This window comes from Hipposideros armiger, unplaced genomic scaffold (assembly GCF_001890085.2).
Source record: "Hipposideros armiger isolate ML-2016 unplaced genomic scaffold, ASM189008v1 scaffold_11, whole genome shotgun sequence".
In the NCBI taxonomy this organism is placed as follows: Eukaryota; Metazoa; Chordata; class Mammalia; order Chiroptera; family Hipposideridae; genus Hipposideros; species Hipposideros armiger.
The window spans coordinates 2,036,746-2,042,914 of record NW_017731361.1 but is presented as its reverse complement, the minus strand read 5'-3'; the positions used below and the strand labels follow the sequence as shown (position 1 = coordinate 2,042,914).

General features: G+C 43.8%; 1 protein-coding gene across 2 annotated transcripts in view; it reads right to left on the bottom strand.

Annotated features, from left to right (window-relative positions):
* The window catches only part of MATR3 (matrin 3), a 45,899-nt gene extending 39,947 nt beyond the window's left edge, over positions 1–5,952 (bottom strand). For both annotated transcript variants that reach the window (XM_019662065.1, XM_019662038.1), the window contains exons 1-4: positions 5,895–5,952; positions 4,611–4,648; positions 3,219–3,302; positions 2,345–2,429 (exon numbers count right to left, since the gene is read on the bottom strand). The gene's annotated coding sequence lies outside the window, so the exon portion shown is untranslated. The remainder of the gene's footprint in view (positions 1–2,344; positions 2,430–3,218; positions 3,303–4,610; positions 4,649–5,894) is intronic.
* Between the last annotated feature and the right edge of the window lie 217 nt (positions 5,953–6,169).

Below are 6,169 nucleotides of genomic sequence, written 5' to 3'. Positions count from 1 at the left end.
CCTTGTCCTCTAAGAGATGAAGAGTTTAAGGCTGTATGGTAAAGACTTACTATAAGACAAAGGTATTGATGACATGAAATTTTTCCCATGTTGGTACTGGCCCTGAATCTGTCATTAATGAGCTGTCAACTCTCAAGGCCTGAATTTCATTCTCTAGGACAGGGTTTGATAAATTACAGACCATAGGCCAGAAGCCTGCCATCTGTTTTGCAAAGGCCCTTGAGCTTAGAATGGTTGGGGGAAAAATTTTTGTTGTGACACTGACAATTTTATGAATTCTCATTTCAGTGTCCATAAAAATAAAGTTTTATTGGAACACAGTAATGCTCATTTATTGCCATATTGTCTATGAATGTCTTTACACTGCAACTGCAAAGTAGTAGTTGCAACAGAGACTACATGATGCACGAGCCTAAAATATTATCTGGCCCTTTATAGGAAGTTTGCCAACCCCTGCTCTAGAACAGCAGTGTATAATAAAACTTCCTGCATTGGTGAAAATGTTCTCTGGGCTGTCCAATATAGTAGTCACTACATCCTGAGATGGAGAAACTGATTTAATTTTTGTCAATTTCAACAGCCACATGTATTGTACAGCAGAGCTCTAGGAAATGTGGGCTTAGTTTAAGTCTTGGACTTAAATTTTTACAATGTTATGTTTTCTACCTGTAAAGAATACCTCATATGCGGCGGCCAGTTAGCTCAGTTGGTTAGAGCGCAGTGCTCATAACACCAAGGTTTCTGGTTCGATTCTCACATGGGCCACTGAGGTGCACCCTCCACAACTAGATTGAAACATCTACTTGACTTGGGGCTCATGGATCCTGGAAAGACACACTGTTCCCCAATTAAAAAACAAAACAAAACAATAAAAGAATACCTCACTTCTATGTTTTCCCTTTGCTCTCACACTACCACATTTCTAATACCAAATGTGTGTGGGTTTTTTTCCCACACCAAGCAAATCTGTGTCACTAGCTGAGGGTCCTAAAATTTAACTCAATTCTGACACTATCCACACCTGGAGACAGCATCAGCTCTCACAGGTTAAGGTTCCATTGCACAAGACTGCCCACCCCACCTCCAAATCACAAGATCAGGTTGTTACCCATGCTTCTGACTGATAGGCTAAAAATCTGAGGTTCCCACAACCTTCTCCTTAGGCTTGAGTAATTTGCTAGAGCAGCTGACAAGAGCTCAGGGGGAAAAAAATTTACTGTTTATCAGTTTATTATAAATGGATATAATAGCTCTCTGGCCCTCACCCTCTACCTCTCCCCCACCCCGGGGAAAAAAAAAAAGGATATGATAAAGGATACAGATAACATCCAGATGGAAGAGATGCACAGGACAAGGTATATGGTAAGGTAAGCTTCCATGCCCTCTCCGGAAGCATCATTCTCCCAGCACCTCCGTGTGCTCACCACCCTGAAAGTTCTCTCAATGCCATGCTATTGGGATTTTTATGGGGGGCTTCAACACATAGGCATGATCAATTATTACCTCTAATTCTAGCCCCTTACCCCTCTCTGGAGAATGGGGGTGAGGCTAAAAATTCAATTCCAAGTTTCTTTTTTTTTTAACAATTTTTTTTTGTTAGATTTTTTTTGGGGGGAATTGGGGTGATGGGAACAGCGCTGGGGAATTGGAGGAAGGGGAATAGACAAGTTGCTGTCATTTTGTTCTTCAGTCTAGTTGTGGAGGACGTTGCTTCACTGGCCCAAGTTGGCACCATCATTGCGCTCTTCCCGGGCGAGGCAGATCAGTCGCCGGCTTCTGGATGGCCGCTCACTGCGGCTGCTGGCCGCTCACGCTGGCTGCTGGCTACATACAGTAGCCCATGGCAACCCACTGCCACAGGGGCTGCAGCCTACGCGTCTCCAGAGACTCATGGCAGCCCAGCTCCAGGTTGAGCTGTTGTTCAGCATCTTAGCTGTGGAGGGCAGTGTCACTGGCCCTCATATGTGGGATCCAAACCGGGGCCCTCTGGTGTCCCAAGCCAGTTCTTAACCATTGCGCCACTTGGCTGGCCCTAAAAATTCCAAGTTTCTAATCATTGCTTGGTCTTTCTGGTGAATAAAACCCCACTAGAACAAAAGACATTCCTATCACCTGGAAAATTCCATGAGATTTAGGAGCTATGGTCAGGAACTAGAGTAAAAAACTGAGTATTAGAACAAAAGATGCTCCTAGTGCTCTTATCACTTAGGAAATTACAAGAGTTTTAGGAGCTCTGAGCCAGAAACCAGGGGCAGAGGCCAATTTATTTTTCTCTATTATTTCACACCACCCATCTGAGCTGGAGCAAATTAATTAGGACCTACATGACAAAAGGACGACATACATTACTTATCTTGGTGTCACACAGGGCTGGCTGTCAGACTTCTGAGGTTGTGGTAGAGGCAGGTTTCTCATTCAGATGAAGCCATCTAGGATTCAAAGAGGAAAGGAATGACAGGTTGTCCCTAACAGGGTCCTTTTCTAGCAGAAAAAAATTGTTTGCACCCAGACTAGGACCAACTCCACAGGAGAAGTTATTCCACTCTCAGAGGTGCAAAATGCTACCCAAAGGCACTTGAACACAACACCAAAACAGTGCTGGGAGCCAGACCTCAATAAAGGCAGCAATTGCTCTTCCAACGGTGTAACACCATCCGAGGCATCACACTAGCCTGGATAGCTGACAACCACTGGATGATTCCTAAAATAGCTTTGTTTCAGATACCCAGCCATCCCAGGTAGAAGACATGGATACAGGTATCCTCATGAATTGTTGACTGCAAAACAGAGGCCTAAAAGCACTGATTGCAGACCCTGTTGCAAAATCCTTTAAACATATAAGAAAACAAGAATCCCTTTTCCATGCACAACTTCAGTGATTTTATCCAACATTCAGGGAATTCCCGCCATGTGCTGGGCGCTGTGCTTGGAATCTAGCAGTGAACAAACAAAATATCCTATCCTTTCCCTCATGAAACTTACAATCTCCCTACAAATTCCTCAGATGGAATGATATAGTTAATTAATCTCAAAGATCCTACATGCCTTCAGACCATAACCATCAAAATCCTACTCAGCCTTTTACTGAAAGGCTGAATTTGTTGGGGACAAATATATTCGGTAATTTTGTCTCCCAATTGTTTCCTGATGGACACCAACTAACAAACAGACTCCATGACTGGCACATATTTAATGTTGGAATGAATAGGGACATTTACCTGAAAACTCCATACACAGACTGTCCACCTGCCACTAATTTTCTCTCTTCAGGAGGGCCAAGGATGCCCTACTTTCAAGTCATCCTAAGAAGAAAAAAGATTTTACTGTTCAATGCCCCACACTAAAACAGCAGCACCTAAAGCTGCTTTTCTGTAGAGATGGAAGCAGAATGCCGTCTGCCATTTATAATTTACCATATTTTTTTAATCCTCAGGAATTATTTTATTTCCCATTTGCCTTTTTCTAGCCTATGATTACCATTAAAGCTAACCATCCCCCAAGTCCCCTAGATATCACTAGTCTTGAGACCCCATATGTAAAAGGCTCTAGTCACAATGAACATCTGAGGTATTCATACAAAGCACTCAACATTTAGCTAAGAGAATCCTTTTAAGGAAAAGCCAATTGATAGAACAAAACTAGCTTTGATAAATAACTCCCTGGCCTCTCCGCATCCTCACCAGTTCCTCCTATGGAAACTAGGATGTCACTTTTCACAGAAACAGCAACTAAGCCCTATTGGACAATCTCCAGCATCACCCTGAGTGATTAGTGCCTAAAACTGAGAAGTATCTCTTCTCAGAAAATTAGCATTCCAAAACAAAATCACTATAAAGAGGGTTCAAGATTTACTGCTCCAAAGGTGCAACAAGTCTGTTAACTCCTGAAAATCAGTAAGAAACCCAACACAAATATTCTGTCAGCCTAAAGCATAAATTAGTATGGCCGTAGCTAGGTCTAGTGTCTACAGGCTCTCAATCAATTGCTATTTTTATGTTTTATTAATGAACTAGAGAAGAATGCCCATAATTTTAAAGAAAGTTCACATCAACACTTCCCTGTAAGACATTCGTATAGATATAACTACAGCTATGAAACCCCTCTACAAAGGAATCATCCTGACTAGCTTTGTATAAGGGAGGCGTGGGACCCATGAACTTTGATTTCAGTGAAATGAGCAAAAATCCCATCCACTTCCTCTCTGTATAAGGCCCCTTTTGAGCACTTGGAAGGCACTCAAAAAAAATGAAAGCCTTTTCTTCCCTACTTATACATTCTTCCAAGGCTTGATTACCTTTGTTCTATTTCCAAGGTGTGATTCAAAGTAACTTCATAGTAGTTAAACCTGTTGGACCAAACCCCTCAGAAATGTCTACATTTTTAGGTTTCTCCCTAAAAAGTTATGCTTTTGCAGATTTAACCTTAATGGATAAGCAACTATGCTGGCATCCTGGTTTAGTTAACAACAGAGCTGGCATGAACCAGGCCCAGAATGCCAACCAGCTACCTGCTGCTGTTCTCCCAGCAGTGTAACACTTGCCTAGGTACAAGGCAACCTAGGCAGCTGCCTACAGCTGGGGCCTAAGATAGGCAAATGGCACTGCACTCACCTGGCACTGCGTCTGTCCAAAGTCCACAACTGCCCCCTCTGCAATCAAAGCACTCCAGGTTAGAGTCAGCCAACAGTTAGTGAATACTTAGGTGAAGTTCAAGATCCCTGCCCTCAAAACCCTGTAACAGTGAGGCCGGGGCCACAGAAACAATAGCAGGAAAATAAAATAGCTTTCCCTTGGTTAGATTTATTTTTACATGTTATTTGTTACTTACATCCCACAGCAGTTCAACAGGAGCAAATAAACATTCTGGTCAGCAAGTATCAGGAAGCTTGGCTCTATCACGTAACAGCCAAATAACAGCACCCAAGTTAACTTAACCTCTCTGTATCTCAGGTTCATTTGTAAAATGGCAATGTTATTAATAGTACTCTGTACACAAGGTGGCTGGGAGGCTTAAACAGCATGTAAATTATGCCCATAGGATAATATCTGGTATACAGTGGGCACTCAGTAAACACTTGCTATTATCAGGAGCTACAATACATTCCAGGCAAGATGATGGACACGAGTAGGTAGATGGGAAAAATTACCCTGGGAGAGTAACGGGCAGTGAAAATTGGAAAGGCTGGTTAGAACTAGGTTGAGGAGGACCTTGAATATAGGACTTCTTTAAGAACTATAAAAGCTGAACTTTAGAAAAATAATTGCATTCCGTAATGGATGTGAAAGGAACTGGAGACAGGTTGCCATTCTGCCAAAGACCTCAACTATTGGTTGAAAGCAATAGCCAAAATGTTTGCAAGAATGTTAATAAACATTCCTACCCACTCATCCTTATAATTTACCTTATTTTATATAAGGCTAGGGTATCTAAGACCACATCTTTTCCCAGCCATCCTCCAATTTCACTCCTAACAGCCTCCAAACAATTTAGAGGAAAAGGATACCAGAGGGGGCTCACTGTCCAGGTCTAAAAACAAAATCTAAAAATAGCCTGCCCCTTTTAGAGGCTTGGGTTGAAGGAACCAACCGAGCTCCACTGGACACGTGCTCCTCACAACCCTTCCAAAGTCCCTGGCCCTCGTGCCTGGGGAGCGAGGCTTTCCTCGACTAGGCTAGCTATATTAGACTCTTCAGGGACAAAAGGGATAGGCGAAAACAGGGGGCGACACTAGGGCTACGATCTCCCAGTGTTTCTTCAACATGCCCTCCAAACCCAGGGGCACGAGGAAACGAACCCCAATTTCGTCCCGTGCCACGGAAGAAGCCTCTGCACAACTCCCACTAATCCCGGGCTTGAAAATCTCCAAGACCTCTCCCCACTTGGCCCTTTCTCACCTGCACATGTCCGGAGCTCCGCCGCGGTACTCCAAACCCAGCAGAGGCCGCATGGGAAAAGGCAGCCGAGAACCGAGAGGAGCCCCGCCCCGGGGCGGCTACTGGGCGGGGCCTTGGTGGCCGGGGCCCGGAAGCCCCGCCCAGGAAAGGACCGGTTGGGAAAATGTGCGGTGGCACAGGTGAGCGTACTCCTAATTGGAGGTGGACTCTGAAGGTAAAGGGTAGGAATCTGAACAAGGGTTACATTTATTTGACTCCTATTCCCTTTGTTACTC